Genomic DNA, 13708 nt, shown 5'->3' on the forward strand with positions numbered 1-13708 from the left:
GCATCATTTAACCCCGTTCTGAATGGTTCTGCTTGTGGGTACTGAGACAGAGCAGAGTGGAACTGCTAATGCTACTTCAGCCTCCAGCCGCATCCAACGAGGGTACATTATCAAGTCACTGTAGGTGGGATGAAAGTTCTCGAACTTCAAGGGGTAGCCTCTGGAAGCACTGTTTCCAGAATCAGCTGTATGTAGTCTGTGTGAGGCTGTCCCCTTATCTGCACATTGATGAAAATGGCGTCCCCAGCCTCAAAGCTGTTGGATAAGCACATGTTGGATACACGTGCGTCCTTCAGCACAGCGTCTGGCCATAGCAAGTGCTTTAAGTAGGAGGTGGGCGATCAAAGGAATGAGAGGCTCTCAAGGAACCGCTGGGGAGAAGTTCTGATATCTACGGGAAGGGAAAAGCTTGTGTGTTCTAGACACCCTATCCCTCTGGGCAGGAAGTAGAGAAATCTGACCACACGATTCTATTGGTTCACATATTAGAACATTCTGGAAGGTTCCAAATGAAGCTAGCAAGTGATGGTACCTTGTGGGACTGGGGAGGGAAAGGATGGGGCAGAAGTGAGGCTTTGGACACTATATATCTGCATATAATTCAGACTCACCATACACATGAGGGTATTGCTGATCCCACACCCAAATTCTACATCACCATAGAAACCATGTGCTAAAATCTCTGAGCATTACCTTCTTTCCTAGATGAGGTGGTGGTACATGTCCCATGTTCCAACTACTCATGTGTGCTAGGTAAACGCTCAGAGAAGTGGGCATTTGTGTGCCCAGAGAAACAAAAAGAGGCTGGGAGGAGGGGATGAGGTGAGGAGGACGAGAAGGACAGAGGTGGAGAAGAGGCTGAGATGTGAGAGGGCATGGATGATGGAGACAACAAAGAAGAGGGCGAGAGGAAGCTTTCCAGGCTGACCTCTCCAGAAAGGGACAAAGTGGGAGACTCGCTGGGCCACTGACCTAGGATCCGAGCCTTGGTCAAATCACTCATGTCAACAGACCTCTTTCTCTAGCCCCTTTCCTCAAATACCCTGGTCTAAAGCAAACACTCGAGTCTGCCAAGCATTCTACAGTGTCTACAGGTGGGCGGGGACACAAACTGTCACCTTTGACACCTATTTGGAGCTCTGAGGAACAAGAAGGGGTCCTAGAATGTGGGATAGAGGAAACCACTGGAAGACAAAGGCCCAGCAAAGTCAGTGGCTGACCATATAACACCAAGGGGGTAGCAAGGGCCCCAGGATCAGGGAAAAGAGAGGGGTCCAGACCAAGCTTGTGATTCTCTGTCATAACACCTGATAAGTAAGTGGACCCCAGACCCAGGTATGACCAACCTGACCACCACCCCGTTCTGTCTCCTTCCTTGGCTCAGGGCTGCTACCTGGAAAAGCTATGACTTAGCTCACATGCTCACCGGTCACTGCTCCAGACTTCTACACTAATTGAATGTCTAGTGGCCCGGGACAGACTGGGAGGGCCGGGCTTGGGAATCCCCCTGGACTCCACACCCCACAAACTCCAGAAGCACACAGCTGAAAGAATGAAAGCGTTTTTTCATGGAATTCCAACAGGAAACCCACGAGAACATTCCTGCCCAGATGATTCCAACAGGAAAACCACGAGAACATTCTTGCTGGTGAACTCCAGCAGGGAGCTGGCGGCCATACAACCTGAAGGAGGCTGGTCAGTGGGAAAGGGGTTGGATGGGGGGCCTGTCCCAAGGTGATTCAAAAAAAATCCCTTGACCTCTGAACTCCCTGGAGTTTAGCCCCCTGGTGGGGGCGGGTTGTTTCAGAGGCAGAAAAGCCACTTCCCAGTCTTGCTGTCTGCTCACCATTGGCTACCTTGTCCAGTGCACGTTCCCTTTGGCTCCTTTTCTTTCAGAGGCAGCTGCATCTCCTGTTCTGCCATTGGTCTTGCTGATAAGACCGTACGAGGACACGGGGCATGGGAAAGACTTGCTCTTGGGGCTACACAGACGGCTCAGTGGATAAAGTGACTGCTGCACGAACGTAACGGCCTGTGCTTGGATCCCAGCACCCACATAAGAAGCCAAATGCATCTGCACAAGTCTGTGATCCCAGCAGTAGGGCAGTGACGTTGGGGATCCCTGGGGCTTGCTGGCCAACCAGCCCAGCTGAATTGGTGAGCTCCAGCTTCAGTAATAGACCATGCCTGCCTCTGAATAAATAAATAAATAATAAATAAACAATAAACAAACAAATAAACAAATAATAAATGGTGGAGAGTGGTTGAGGAAGGCACACAAAAATCTGATGCTGACCTCTGGCCCTCACATGCACAGGCATATATATGCATACATGTGCACATACTAACTGTGCACATGCTAACTGCACACATGCTCGTGTGTGCATGCCCAGAAAAGGTCGTGCTCTGGAACTTAGTAGCCTCTCGAAACTGATGTCTTCATTGGTCACGACTGAAGACATATACCACACATCTGTATCCTGGTGTTTCGAGTCTGATATCTGGCTGAAGTGTGAGCACAGCCCTGGTCTCAGGGAATGTTCACGGCAGTTAGAGGAGCCTAAAGGACTCCACCAGGAAGCACCACGGTGGTACAGAGTGCTGCAAGAGAAAAGTCACCGAGCTGTTCACATTAGCAAGCCATGGTTCAACGCTAGCAAGTTGGTGAGAAGTTTCTGAAAATATTGGTAAAGTCAGCTGCAGTGGGAACATCCATTTCAGACTCGGCAAATGTTACATGGCTGGGACAAGGGCTCGCTCTCCTCTACCGAGCAGCTCTGTCTGTCTATTTGTGACTGTTCTCAGAAGACATTTTCAGAAGTGGTGCACATTTGGCCCTGGAGGGGCAAGTAAGAAACTAGCTGGATATGCCTGGGTAAGACCAAAGCCTTGCAGGGCGAGAGACAATCGCTAACAATTTCCTAGCGTCTTCCGGGATGTGTGATCTAAATTAAGGTCCTTATAGTCCAGGCTGAGTCCCTGCCTCAGCCTTCCTTCCTTCCTGTGGGCTCTCTGTAGTGCGGCCACAGGAAGTCCCTGCTGGAAGACTCTGTTCTTTGTTGTTCCATCGTCTGCCTCCATGTTTTCTGGCCAAGGGCCCCTGACCCCCCAAAGCAGGGGGAGGAGAGGGCACCTTCCCTATTCTCTCTTGCAGTGGCTCCCTAATCCTCGCCTGGTGTTCCAGACAGCCCCTCCCCCAACCCAAGGCCATCTTCTGTCTTCTCCGAAGTCACGCTGAGCCATTGTTTGAGATAATAAGTTCTTCCACAATGCCAACTCAATGAAGTCCTTCACCACAGTTTTGGACAGTGAATGAATCTGTCCCCATGGCAGATGCTCATCATGGATGATACTTGCCCCTTGAGGTTGGAGAAAGGATCAAACAGCATGGTCTAGGTTGGACATAGCTGCTCGATCTTCTTGGGCAGATGGTTGGTTCGGGAGTAGACCTGACGGTACCAAGCAGGTGACACTTAATCAGAGTCCTGGTTAAGGTGTGCCCTGCTCTCTTCCTCTAGTATGATGAACAAGAAGGATTGGGAGAACCTGAGACTTTGGCCCAAAACTCAGTACTTTTTACCACTCGCCCGGACAGAAAGTCACTCATGGGCAGCAGGAAACAAAGGCTGGAGTCCACTTTCTTTCTTTTCTTTTTCTCTGGAGCTGAGGACCGAACCCAGGATCTTGCGCTAATCAAGTGCTCTACCACTGAGCTAAATCCTCAACCCCCTGGAGTCCACTTTCTATCAATACCCCAAGATCTTGCCTCAACAGAACATCAAAGCAAAACAAAACAAATAAATATGCAAACCACAAACCTCAGGAAGCAAGATTTCCAACATTCCATTTAACCTATCCCGACCCTGGGAGGGTTTCTATAGCAAAACCCCACAGAGGAAAAAAATAGCATCTACTTCTCCCGAAATGATTGGATCCTCTTATGGACTCATGGAGAAAGAAATCTCACTTTACAGTTCCTATCAAGGAGAAATTAAATATACTACAAGTCAAATCAGAAAGTTTAGCATTCAAAAACTATGGTGGGTCAGGGAGATGATGCAACAAATAGAAGCGCTTGTCCCACAGCCCAGATGACCTGAGTACAATCCCCAGAACCCTTAAAAAGAGCAAGGTGCTATGGGTTACATCAGGAATCCCAGTGCTTCTACAGAGGGAAGTGGTGGGGACAGAGGCACAGAGACAGACAGACAGACAAAGACGGACAGAGAAACAGACACAGAGACAGGAGCCATTGGCTAGAAGCTCTGGAGACAGCTTATCTGGAGCACCCTGCTCAGTCTTAAAAGATGGGGGAAGAGGGCTAGACAGACTCTCAAAAGTTGTTCTCAGTCCTCCAGGGGCATGCACGCCATTTTCTTTTTGTCTCTCCAACTTTAAATTTTTCTTAAAATTTCCAAATTGTTATGTCTAGCTAAAACCCCTGTTTATCAAAAATGATGAAAAGTTGCTGGCAAAGATTATAGACGGTGGCAGGGCTTAGCGACACATGGAGACAGAATAACGGGCAGTTTCAATCGGCAGTCGTTCCTGGTGCTGTCCCTTAGATTCACACACAGGGTCTGAGCCACTTTGAGGCACATGTGAACTAGGGACTTTTTTCAAGGTTCCTGAGCTTTCGTACCCAAGCACATCTCTCAAGGTCCCAGGGCAGCCCGGAGTCTCTGGAGACAGATCCTGGTCCTTTAGCTCAATAGACCCTCCAGGACTTCTGTTCAGTCCAAAAGGCCTCAGAACCCTGAAGGCCATGCCTCTCATGACCCTATCCGTAGGCACCTGCTCACCCTCCGGTGGTCACCCTTCCAAATCACAGGGACCACCAGCCTGACAACTTCTCCATTCAGCCGGAAACACGGACCAAAGACTTCCTTCCCTCTTCATGATAAGGAAAGTTCAAACCTCAAGAACTCAAAAGCCAAGAAGGCTTGAGGGAAACTTCGTTTCCTTCTCCTCTCTGATAAGATCCAGCCTTGAGAGCGGGGACAAATGTAAACTAGCCTGTCACTGGGCTGTTTCCTACAGTTACCTTGAAGTCAACGCTACCCGGCGGACATTGTGCTTAGAGGACAGGGGACAAACTAGGGTCTCACTGGCTTACAGTTTTATTCCAGCTTCTCATCTAGACCTCAGGATGCACACTGTATTTTATGTAGTCATCATTTATTATTCAGAACTCTGTTCTAAAAAGACATACGCCCAAGCTGGCTCACTATCGAAGGATAATCCACTGGCCTTTGTCGCCGAGTTAGCTGACCCCAGGCCTGAAGTTGCATGAGACCTGAATGATTCGAGAGTGTGATTTTTCTTGGTTTGTTTGGTCTATTTCCCCTACAAGTTAGCTTCATCCCACCAACAACTCCTCCTTGGGCCTTGGGCACTGGTTCCAGAACCTCTGTGCTGTCCCGGTCTTTTATCACCCAGAGCATTGGAGAAAGAGATTCTCTGGCAGCTGCAGCTTGAATCATAAGCATGACTTCGACTGTCATGTATCTTTATCTCAGAACCAATCTGTGAGTAAAGGGAACATGTATGTTCTCAGGCTCCCACACATGAAAACTCAAGGCAGGGCTGCAAGGTCAAAGCCAGTGTGGGCTACATAGCGAGCACTTGTCTCAAACGAGTAGCTTCACAAAAGACAGCGTCTCTAATTACAGGCGTTCTGGGCAGGAAAAGCAGCTATACACACACACACACACACACACACACACACACACACACACACACACACTGCTTCACTCCTCACAGTGTTTCAAAGTCCTCACTGAAGTGACATTTACCGAAATGTAACTACGGATGTGATGGGACAGGAAATGGGACCTTTAAGATGTGAACAGGTCGTAAGCCCTATTGTTATGAATGGACTAATGCCATTGTTGAGGGAGTAGATAGACTAGTTCCCTCTAGAACGGATTTGTTATAAAAATAAGTTTGTTCTCTCTCTGTGTGTCCGTCTCTGTCGCTGTCTTTCTGGCTCTGTTACACACACACACACACACACACACACACACACACAGCTCCCAACGATGCTAGGATGTAGCAAGAAGGTATCTTGGATATTTCAGTCTCCTGAACTGTGAGAAGTAACTTGGCTTTCAAAATAAACCACCCTCCAGTGGCATTGTTACAAAGACACGGCTCGTTCACCTCCGAGCTGTCATCAGGGCACCAGTCACCCTCCATTTTGGGACTTCTTTGCTTGAATCCAGAGATCCATACCTTCTCAGGTTTTAAAGATGATGGGTGGGTGGGGTGGGGGCAGGGTTGATAGACGTTGCTCCTGATCAATACTTTATTGTCAAGAACTCACTAACTACACATAATAACGGAAGGTGGGTCATGACCTGTGCCTAGAAAGGAAAGCAGGCAGGATTTGATAGGTCTGTGGACCTGCCACATCGAGGGGATGTGGTCCCAGGGCTGAATGGGACATCAGGACAGGACAGGATACATGAAGAGCCCTCCAGGTTTAGACTTCTCATTTTGGACAGCCTCTGTCTCTCCCTGAGTGTACACATGTAATTGTGATGGTTCATTTTGACTGTAACTCTTGGTTTAGGACTCATGCAGGAAAACAGATTTCTGCACGGCTGTGAGGGCTTATCTAGATTACGCTGATTAAAGGGGGGGGAGATCCACCCCAAAGTGGGTGGTGCCATCTCATGGACCGAGGTCAAAGACTGAATGAAAAGGAGCCAGCAAGCTGAGCTGCAGCACCTGTTGTCTTTGCTTCCTGATTGTGGATGCGATGAGGTCGATGAGGTTGGCTGCCTCAGGCTCCGGCCTCCAGACTTGAGTGCTGCGGATGGACTGTACCCTCCAGCCATGAACCTGGATAAGCTCTTCTTTTCTTAAGTTCCTTTTCTGAGGCGTTTTACCACAGCAGCAAGACAAGTAAGGGATTCAGTAACAAACCCTCACTACAATAAGCCCCACCCCTGCAAACATCGCCCTCTGCTCCAGCAACCCCACCCCTCCTTCAATGCTGCTTTTCTCATCTCTGATGTCCGATTTAACTTGTACTCCCAGCTTTCTCCCCTGGGGCTCTGTTCTCTCTTTCACCACACCGCACACCAGATGTGTTTCTTTTACTCATTGTCTTCCTGGTTGAGAAGGAAGCTCCAGAGGGCACAGTTTTTTCCTGCACTGAATTCAGTATTGGATCCCAAGGATCTAGAAATGTTTTCAGCACATTGTAAACACTCAATAAATACTTGTGGGATGAATGAACGAACGAATGCATTTCGGACCGTCTCTGCATGGCAAGCCATCTTGGATTGAGTACGGAGTAGCACTGCCATCTGGTGCCAGAATTTTGTATTGTGAATACAAAAATTCGGGGTGAGCAGAAGCAAGCCTTCAGGGTCCTGACATTTGCCACTGACTGCAGCCATCGCAAAGACCTAAAGTCTGTGACTTTTTGCCTGCTTTGCGCCCCTACTCTGCAGACCACTAGGTGATACCTGGCTAATCTCTCTAGGAGTTTGCTGTGATGCATCCAACATCAACCGTGCACGGGAAATATTTCCTCTCCAGAAGAGGGAATCGTGGAAAAAGAGCTCAATCCTGAGAAATGATGAAAGAGAGAAGATGGGATGTGGGCCCATGTGGGTTGGGGGACCAGTGAGAAAGCCTGAGAGGAGCATGGGGAAGAGGCAAAGGCCTTTGAGACTAGGCCAAGCTCCAGCTTGACTTTGAGTCTTCTTGGTCTCTCTTACATAAGAATATGGCCTTGGGCTACATGGGCTACATGGGCTACAGTTCCTAAATCCCTAATACTCCTAATCAGGAACAGGAAGGCCTTGGCACCTTCAGAGTCTGCAGTCAAGTTGCTTGGGTGCTTGTGTCCTAGCTGAGGGTCTCTTCATTGTTGGCTGTGGGGGTCCTTCCCATTGGGGCTGGCCTTTTACTGCAGTTTCCTCTCATAGCCTTACCCCTGCTTGGGCTCAATCTTCTTGACCTGTCCAAGAGCCTTCTGTACCCTGACAACCAGGATCCTCCCTTTCCTACACACACACACACACACACACACACACACACACACACACACACACTCACAGTGTTTGGTCTGTTCCTTTTAACTACCTAAGGGTTGATCTAAGCTGATCTCTGACTTTCTTTGGGCCTCTGTGGTCTGTCTGTACCAGCAAGGAGTGATTGTCTCACCCCTCTGTTCAGGTTGGTTACCCTTCTTCTTCTGGCCTCTGCCCAAGCTCTGATCAGCCCAGACTTGTTTGTTGATCCAAGACTGCATGATATTTAGAAGTCATGGTGAGGGTAGGCTTCTGGAGGATGTGGGATTCCTGGGGCCTGAATCCACCTATGCTGGGTGGTCAGGAGGAATGTCGTTAAGGTGCAAGCCAGGCCACCTTGTGACACTGGACAACTGTCTGCCTGAACACTTTAAGGAGCCCATAGAGACCCACCTGTCTCCCCTTTCTATGCCCCGCCCACTCCTACTGAGGGTCCTTTCTGTTGGGTGCTCCAGCCTTCCCTGCTCTGCTTCTCAACCTCTCTTCTTTTGTACACCACACTGCTCTCCCAGCACAGCTGCTGTTCCCTGCTCACCCTCAGGAGTGCTCCTCTGGTGGGACAATGGGCTAATTGTCTTTTGTCAACTCATCACCAAGGACTCCTTGTGAGCTCACAGCCCTAGGAGCTTAACCCTCAGAATGCTCTGGCTTGTCCAGCTCCACTTTGGAGCCTGTGAAAGGGAAGGTCCCATGGAAGAGACGGAAGTCACTAAGCCGAACACAGATGAGTTTCCTGTGGACTTTAGGCAGTCAAATTCACATTGCTGGTAAGAACAAAACAAATGCATATTAAAAGTTGGCCAAAGAGCAAAATAATTTTATAATGAACCTATATTAAAGTTGCATTTTTATATATTGAGTTCAAGAAAAGCATATTGCTAAAATTAGGTTTTCTTGAGCTCATTTGTACTTTTAAAATGTGACTAACGGAAAAGTCTGTGTTACGTGCATGTTTCACTTTAACTTCTATTGGGTAGAACTACTTTAAAGTTCTGGGGCCAGATATGGTGGTGTGCATGAAGCAGAGGCAGGCAGATCTCTGTGAGTTCAAAGCCAGGTTGGTCTAGACAGTGAGACAGTGAGACAGTGAGACGACAGTGAGACACTGTCTCAGAAAACCAAAAGTGTGTTTGTGAGCTGGGCACGGTGCCTCATATCTGTATCCTAATCCTAGGGAGGCTGGTATAGGAGAATTGTCTCAAGTTCAAGGCTAGCCTAGGTTACATACCAAGATTCTATATTTTAAAAGTGGGTTGGGGGTGGCAATAAGCCAGGCAGGGGTGGCACACACCTTTAATCCTGGCACTCAGGAGCAGAGGCAGGCAGATCTCTGAGTTTGAGGCCAGCCTGGTCTACAGAGCAAGTTCCAGGGCAGTCGGGCTACACAGAAAAACCCTGTTACCCTGGTTTTGTTTGTTTGTTTGTTTTAAAGTTTATATATATATATATATCCAAATAAAAATTACAGAAGGCAGAAGGTCCTTGTTTTTTTAAATATATTGTGCTCATTAAGCCTCCATCCACCAGACCAAAAACCAAAATGGAGGTGCTTGTACTAAAAATCAGACCAAAACTGTTGTCTGACATTCCAAGAAACCAGCAACGATAGTAGTCAGATTTCCTGAACTATTGGCATAAAAAAATGAAGTTTCCCTCTGATTTAACTCTTCAGAATAAAGACATCCCTCCCAAAAAAAGAAAAAGGAAGAAAATAAAGACACCCCAGACGGCCCAAGCCTAGCCGGTTACATTCTATTTCTCTGTCTCACCATCCTCATCTTCCAAGGTATCTTCAAAATCATCAATCTCAGCAGGGAGGCTAGGGTACAATTCTATGCCCTGTATGAGGGGTACTGCTGTGGGTTCCCCTGGAGCTGTCTGTATTCTGATGCTAATTCTGCTTCTCAAGAGGGGCTCCCCCACCTCAGTGAGGAGTAGATCCAGTACTCAGGTGATTTCATGTGAACCTTCTCCCCATTCTAACTGGTCAAATAAATGTTAGAGCCCGTGATTGGGCAGTGGAGAGGAAAGGCAGGGCTGCAGGTCTTAGAGAGTGGAGGAAGAGAGGAAGGAAGAAGGGGGAGATAGAGGAAGAGGAGGTGGAAGGGAGATGGACAGAACCACTCTGCCCAGAGAAGCCACAAGTAGTAAGGGCTCGCATAGCTGGGGATAGAGTGGTGTAGTGGTGAACCTGCCCAGTCTAGGCGTGCAGCTCATAAATGCTATCACTGACTTGTGTGTTTTGCACAAGCTTATTGGGGTTGGAGATTTACTGCTACAGGACACTGATGCAGGATCACCAATCTGCATTTTGTCTTGTTTCTGCTTTCCCCAGCTCTTCTCTGTTTATATACGTCATATATATGTGTATATGTATACACACACACACACACACACACACACACATTCTAGGACGGACAAGAAACTTAGAATTAAGAATTCTAAATTATAATTTTGTCAAATGACACTTTATAAATGCATGAGACAATAGACAGTGTCACAGTGTTGAATGTGGATTGATGCTAAATTCGTAGTTCAGTCACCGAGCATAAAGAGCTCAAAGGAGAGGATCCTGAGTGCTCAGGGAGAGAGGGAGAGAGGGAGGGAGAGAGGGAAGAAGGGAGGGAGAGAGGAAAGAAGGGAGGGAGAGAGAACAGGATGAATCCATGCTGTGACTGAGAAGGATGTGGTTGGGGTAGGGACACAGAGGCCATTATTGGTGATAGATTCAATGTGCTAAGGGAGAAATCGCTGAGCCCGGCCCGGTGCAGAAGCTTGGGGGGGTCTCAGGAAAACATGAAAGAATAGATTATTGTTTCCACCCGTGGGTCCAGTCACACCTCCATTATTGTATCCTGTGGCCCAAAGCATAGAGGGAAAGAGGCAGGCATGCAGGAATTCAGCCTGAGGTGAGCGTCAGGTACATAGTGAATGCTGGGAACATGGATGCTATTGCCTTAGAGCATTTGGACCTTCCATCCCCCATCACAATTCAAATTCAAATCCAGGGGAAATATTTGGCCTAAACAAGTCTCATTTCCTAGGAGTCCTGGGGTTCAAGGTTCAGACTCTGGTTCGGGGCAGTTTCTTCGGGGCTGTTGACCTGTGTCCCAGGAGAAGTCACAGAGGGAAACACATGTTCGTGCGGCAATGAATGTCTTCCAGCTGGACATTGCTGCGTTTGGCAGAACAAGACCGTGGGGATTGAGACCATGGAGCCGTGGCTCGAAAGCGCCTGCGATTGCATTTTGCAAGTTTCTGGTCTGGCTACCTTAGAGCAACAGTGACTCTTCCTGAGAAGAGCAAGGACCTCTGTGGTCCTCGCTGGGTCCTTGGGATTGGCTGCCTAGAGCTGGGCAGGGACTGGGGCTGAGTCTAAGCTGGGTGCTGAGTCAGTTTGTGAAAGGCCAGCTGCGGTTTCCAAACCGGGTGGGGAAACTAAGACCGAGCCAAGAGGAGTGTGAGGCCAGCCAGGCCAGAGCAGACCCGACGGGGTCCATTCTAGCTAACGAGAGCAGATTAGCTGAGGAACTGGTGATGCTGGGCTGGAGAGATGGCTCAGTGGCTAAGAGCACCGACTGCTCTTCCAGAGGACCAGGGCTCAGTTCCCAGCACCCAGCTCACAACTGTCTGCGAGTTCAGTTAAGCGATTAGACACCCTTTCCGAGCCTCTGTAGATATCAGGCATGTATGTGGTACACAGTCCTATATGCAGGCAAAACATTCCTATGTATAAAATAAAACAGTAATAACAATAGTAATTTTGTAAGATCTACAGAGGCCAAAATGCCTTCTCCAAGTAGAAAGTAGTTCTCGTCCTGGTTAGTTTTTATTGTTGACTTGAACACAGAGTCACCTGGAGTAAGTGAACCTCAAATGAAGGGTTGCCTTGACCAGATTGGCCTGTGGAGACAACGTTCTTGAATGTTCACTTATGAATAATGTGGGAGAGACACACTGGACCATCCCTCGGCTAGTGGTCCTGGAACATGAAAAAGCCGGTGGAGAATGAACCAGGGGACAAGCTTAGCAAGCAGCATTCGGCCATGGTTCCTGCATTCAGGCTCCTGGCTTGAGCTCCTGCTCTGACCTTCCTCAGGGACAGAATGTGATCTGGAAACTTGAACCAAATAAAGCCTTTCCTCCCAGGTTGCCTTTGGCCTGAGAGTTTTATCACAACAACAGAAAAATCAAACTAGCAACAACATCCCTGGGCATTCGCACAGCCTTTGACCTCTGGACACAAACCATTTAGCAGAACTAAAGACACATCGCATTGGAAGGTGAGTGCTCACAGAGGTACTAAAGCTTGCCCATGCGGGGGCTGCCGGAGTCCTGAGCCAGGGTGACAGGCATAACTGGAACTGAGCAGGGAACCCCTTGGCTGAGCAGCCCGAAGTGAACTTTGTGGGCTCTGAGGTCAGGAAGAAGAAATGAGGATATGTGGAGAGATTAACAAATTTAAAAAATAGGTATCCGTAATCCCAGCTACTTGTGAGGAGGAGATAGGCCATCCTTGGCTACATAGTAAATTCAAGGCTAGCCTGGGTACCTTAATAAGACCTTGTTCCAAAAACAGGAGGAGAAGAAAGATGAAGAAGGAGGAAGGGGAGGAAAAGAAAAAGAAAAGGGAGGAAGAGGGCAGCTGGAGATGTAGCTCAGTAGTGGGTGCTTGCTCAGCGTGCATGAGGGCCTAGGCTCAACTGCAGCGAGCGAGCGAGCGAGCGAGCGAGAGAGAGAGAGAGAGAGAGAGAGAGACAGAGGGAGGGAGGGAGAGAGACAGAGAGACGGAGGGGGGACAGAGAGACGGGGAGAGAGAGAGAGAGAGAGAGAGAGAGAGAGAGACAGAGGCAGAGAGACAGAGAGGGGGGACAGAGAGACGGAGAGAGAGACAGAGAGAGAGAGAGAGACAGAGAGAGAGAGGGGCAGAGAGACAGAGAGACAGAGAAGGGGGACAGACAGAGACAGAGAGGGGGGACAGACAGAGACAGAGAGACAGAGAGACAGAGACAGAGAGACAGACAGAGAGACAGAGAGAGAGGGACAGAGAGACAGAGGGGGGGCAGAGAGAGACAGAGAGACGGAGAGAGACAGACAGAGAGAGAGGGACAGAGAGAGAGGGACAGAGAGAGACAGAGACAGAGAGGCGGAGAGAGACAGACAGAGAGAGAGGGGGACAGAGAGAGAGACGGAGAGAGAGAGACACAGAGAAAGACAGAGACAAAGAGAGAGACAGAGACAAAGAGAGAGAGGAGGGAGGGGAGAGAGAAAGAGAGAGAGAGAAAGGGAGAAAGAGAGGGAGAGAGAGACAGAGATAGAGAGAAAGAGAGAAAGAGAGAGACAGAGACAGAAACAGAGAGAGAGAGAGACAGAGAGAGAGAGGGAGGGAGAGAGAGACAGAGAGAGAGCAGAGACAGACAGAGAGAGAGGGACAGAGAGAGAGGGACAGAGAGAGAGAGGGGCAAATTTCCTAACCTGTATTCCAAAATACTAAAATCTGATGTCTGAAAATCCCACTACACAGCTTTCATCTGGAAATATTAAGATCTGTGCACTGTAACCCCAGTTTTCAGAGTGAGCAATGTTGAGATAAAGTGTATGAGCCAGCCCAGGATACAAGATTTGAAAAATCGGGCAACAGGCAGGTAGGTGAGGGATGG

General features: G+C 48.6%; 2 long non-coding RNA genes across 3 annotated transcripts; both read left to right on the forward strand.

Annotated features, from left to right (window-relative positions):
• The first annotated feature begins 367 nt into the window (after positions 1-367).
• Positions 368-2242, forward strand: LOC134479275 (uncharacterized). Its single transcript, XR_010052404.1, has 2 exons — positions 368-1695; positions 1897-2242. It is a non-coding gene; the product is annotated as an uncharacterized LOC134479275 (long non-coding RNA).
• Positions 2243-8668: 6426 nt separating this feature from the next.
• On the forward strand, positions 8669-12185 carry LOC134479095 (uncharacterized). Of its 2 annotated transcripts, none has more exons than XR_010052167.1 (2): positions 8669-8815; positions 11899-12185. It is a non-coding gene; the product is annotated as an uncharacterized LOC134479095 (long non-coding RNA). The 2 variants fall into 2 exon arrangements; XR_010052166.1 differs by lacking the exon at positions 11899-12185 and adding an exon at positions 9721-9788.
• Positions 12186-13708: the final 1523 nt, after the last annotated feature.

The sequence above is a fragment of the Rattus norvegicus genome, chromosome 6 (genome assembly GCF_036323735.1).
Source record: "Rattus norvegicus strain BN/NHsdMcwi chromosome 6, GRCr8, whole genome shotgun sequence".
NCBI classification, from domain to species: domain Eukaryota; kingdom Metazoa; phylum Chordata; class Mammalia; order Rodentia; family Muridae; genus Rattus; species Rattus norvegicus.